This window comes from Rhagoletis zephyria, unplaced genomic scaffold, assembly GCF_001687245.7.
Source record: "Rhagoletis zephyria isolate East Lansing unplaced genomic scaffold, Rhagoletis_zephyria_1.1 Rzeph_scaffold_04767, whole genome shotgun sequence".
NCBI lineage: Eukaryota > Metazoa > Arthropoda > Insecta > Diptera > Tephritidae > Rhagoletis > Rhagoletis zephyria.
Genome location: NW_016161850.1, coordinates 26,797 through 31,376, shown reverse-complemented (window position 1 = coordinate 31,376; position 4,580 = coordinate 26,797).

Below are 4,580 nucleotides of genomic sequence, written 5' to 3'. Positions count from 1 at the left end.
ACCACGCCCATTTTCCAAAATTATATCATAAGCGTATTTCTTGGTAAAAAATTGTTGCAACCATCAATTTTGAATAAATTAGCTTTAATATTTACTGATTTATCGAGGATTTCGTATTTTTCTAAATTACCGTTATATGGGATGTGGGCGTGGTTTTTTCATTCTGATCATTTATGTATACATTTGTCTATATCTATCTCGATTCGTTTTGCCTGTTACAAACAACCGTTATGTGAACAAAGTTATAATACCCTTGTGCACAAGTGCGCTCGGGTATAAAAAGGTTAGGGTCAATATGCGGCTTGGTGATCCTTATGTGTGTCCCATCCACACAACCTATTATGCCAGGGATTCCAAACTTTTGCATAAAGTGGCGTTTCGATTGGCACGTTCAGAGTTCGTGATATTTAGTTTAATCCACACTGGACAGACATACTTTTCAAGTATAGCAAGGACTCGTTTTAAACTTTTGCCAACAGTGCTTCTTCCCAATGCAACATCACTCTCCATCACAGCCTTTTGGAAACCGCCGTCTGCCAAAAGTCGTAGTGTACACGCCTGCTCAATACAAGGGGAAATCGACGACCTTTTAATTTGTGGACTAATAATTTCCAGTAACATCCGAAATGCGTCGTTGTTAACTCTGTAATAACTATGACACAAATCTATAAACTGTTTGTAAGTACTTTATTAATTTCACAACGCAATTTTCTAACACTTAAGGCCCGTCCACATAGAACTTTGGCGTTGCGTTGGCGTTGGCGTCGCTTCAACAGCTGACTATGAATACATGAATTCAAATGCAGCCGTCCACATAGCCAAAATTCGACAACGCTCACGCCAACACAAAGCAAAAAGATGGCCAACTCTCAACTTTTCGCGTGCGTCGCTCGTCAGCTGTTACAAATAAATAAATATTTTCCTTTTTAATCAAGTGTGGGCAAGAAATATCGTTTTTAATGCAATTATTGATATGAAATATTAATTTATCTGTCGTTAGTATGTTAATTTAGTGGCCCAAGCATTCGCTGCCAAGCTTTAATTGTAGCAAGCATACTTTTAACATGCGTTCTGTCAAACCAACGTCAACGCCAAAGCCAACGCGAAAGTTCTATGTGGACCGGCCTTTAAGTCGTCTCATTCAGCTCGAAAGGATTAGAGCTGTCTCTTAAAATTCGCCGCCGAATAGCTTCAACGGAGTATTCATTATTTGTATTTCCAATTAAAGCTAACAACACCATTTAATTTTATTACATTTATTGGTTTTAGGAATTTTTAAAAAACTTGTCACTTTTTATCTCTAAAAATCCAATAAAATCTTTACATTTGATTTTACACATTTCATTTTACAATGGATAATGAGCAATCATGGTGGAATAATAACAAGGTGTTGTCAGTAGCGACGTGTTTGTTGTAATTTTGACAACATCGGCATGCTTATTTTCAGTGCTGCCGATCTTAATTTTTATACTACTATTCGTTGGGATATAGTATCTAAAATCTCCATTTAGTAGTACCGCGATTTTTAAAGAACTTGGTGTTTTCAGAACGATATTAATATTTAAAATTGCTGAATTTGTATAATTTTTGTCCTCAAAATATAAAATATAAAAGATATCGTGGTATCAATGGAAAAACACATACACAAAAATCGTATGGAAAGGCGATTTTTTTATATTGAATATCTTTTGCTGCATTGTCATAATATCGAGCCAAATGGACTACTGATACACTAGAATATAGCGGTTAAATTACGATTTCGCTTATATTATCGATATTTATGTGTTTTAATCTATTTAAAAAATCATTAACAGTATTATAGGAAATTGCTTTATTTTACGGTCTTTACTTTTTTATAACTTACAATATATGTCCAAGCTGTGTGGAGCTGACGATACAAACATATATTCAGGCTTATGAGCCTGTAATTATACATTTTTCTACATTTAATTTGAAATAGTATGCACAAACGGATTAAAAGTAGTAAATAATTAGTGCCTTTTATATTACCTTAAAATGCGTAACCGGAATAGACCTGCCGAAAAAGTGAGGTTAAGTTACTGACAACACCTTGTTATTATTACACCATGATGAACAATAACATAAATCAGATGTTTTCGAATTTCATGTTCGAACAAAATGAAAACGCAAAAAAATGTGTGGTTTGTAGAGCAGTAATAGCAAAACGACTTCGATTCAAAATGAATTTGAATTTGAAATCGAGTCGAAATCCAGAGCAGTGTGGCCGTTTTGATCCAAGTGGATCAAAAGTGATACATTGATGAATTTGGAGAGATACTTTTTTTCAATTTTGATACGTTTCCAAATACAAAATAAAAAAATCTGTAAATTTGTATGCATTACAAAACATATTGTGCACCTGTGACAACGTACATACAAAACTTCATTGTCGTCCACTGAACGAACCTTTNAATTTTCCATTTCTAAAACACCAATGCTAACCAATAACAAACGAAGCATCAACTTTGTTTCTGATGCGCTGATTGCTCCAGCGATGCGTTTCGATAAATTTTCGGCTGCGTTTTGGAACAGTATACATTGTCAATATTTTGTAGTTCGACGTTATGGAACCTTATACTTTGTACGTATGCAAAGCAATTGACGTTTTGGAAGTCAGCTTCACTCTCACTGAGTGTTGCTCTCTCATTTTTGCTGTCATTTCCGAGTTAAGGAACGCTTTTTGGACTAAATCTGACTACTTCGGACTTTTTCTGACTATTTCTGGGAGATAAGGAACGCTCCTATTTTGATTCATGGTCTATGACGAAAAACGTCAAAAAGGGAATAAACGAACAGTATCATAGCGTTGCATTTTTTTTATTTTCCCTATGTTCAAAAACAAAAATTAGGGCTTGGTAACTCGGTGCTCGGTAAGGCCAATGTCGTGATAACCATGCCACAAAATATATTTCCAATGCATACCGCCTATTTCTCATGGGCTGCAATATATGTCAGCGCTTATTGCTTGACATCTATTGCAGGCAATTTGATAGTTTGGCAGACATATTTTTACTTAGAAGAAAGCGTGCTGGTGGTAACATCGATGAAATATTAATATTAAATCAAAATAAGAATCTGTTCCCTATTGGATTATTTATGATAACATTTTAGGAAGTCATTCAGCAAGCTTTTTAAAATTTAAGAATTTTTAAACACCGAAATTGAGATGCTTATACAAACTAGAAAAATGTGTTTCCTACATGGAAAACATTTTCTTTAATTTATAAAAATATATTTATATTACAAGTTAAGTATTTTTTACTTTTTATTTTATGAGTTTCCAATTTCAAAGTTGAACAAAAACCATCGTATATACTTACAAGTATGGAATCCTATGCCCCTTTTTGTCTATTCTCTTTCTAACAGCGGACGTGCCTGCCAAACTGAAAAGCATGATGGCGGCAGTGTTTGACAGGCACGTTCGACGATGCGAACGGCAATGGAAGGTAAGAAATGGAAGATGGATAACATGAGAATGAAAGAATTATGAAATAGCNTAGAATAGAAATTTTGATACAAAAGTTTTTCCGCGATATTCATCATACAAATTTATCATCTTACTTGTCCGTATGTCGCTCTGGAAAGAAATATATTTTAACTCATATGTTTTCTTGAAAATAAATGCAAATTTACCTATTTTTTCCACCGGCAGGCACGAATATGATATTCAAAACAGAAGCAATGACAACGAATTTTACACACATTGTTGTATTTTAGCGCAAAACGATAAGTTTCACAAATATTTTAAATTATTGCCTAGAACATACACATTTATCGTTATTATTGGAAATGCAAGACTTGGCACGCATTTTTAATTTATTTTTTATTGAATTCAAATGAATAAAAGCACATTTTTCTAAAATATTTCTCAATTTACATTTTAAAGTTTTTTCTGAAACTTCAATGTAACTCTGTGCGGAGAATGAGAGAATTGAAAATCAGGTGACCTCAGCTGTTTTCAAATGTAAACAAACAAAATGGCGCTTTCCATACTTGTAAGCCTATACAATGACAAAAACTGAATTTCTACAAAATTTTCTGTTGCTTAAATACCTTTTGAAAACGAATATTTCAGGTAACAGCCCACCTTGTTCTTTTCAAAATATATTTCAAATAGTTATTTTCAAAAAAGTAGTTAAATTATTTATGAATGGTTTTTGAAACAAAATACAACGTATTAATTATTAACTTACATATCAAGATATCAAAATGCCCACACACAAAAACTGGCAATCATACTGCTCGTCAAAATAACAGTTGGTAAGCCATCGGTGTTTGCATGTGAAGTTTTGTGGTAAATTTTCCCCATGTATTTTGTTTGTGTAAAATTATTTTAGTATCGGTTTACCGGTTACCGAATTATCGAGGTGAAAGCTTGATAACTTTTCTGGTAGTTGGTAAACTGCAATAAGCTGTACGATATTCATCCAATTTTGAATCCGCCCGCTGACGAAAGGCATAACACATTCGAGTAAATAAAATGCCTTAAATTTTTTGTTACAAATTAGTTTTTGTATAGGAAGAAAGCTACGAATCAGCCTAGTTTACCAGACTAAAGG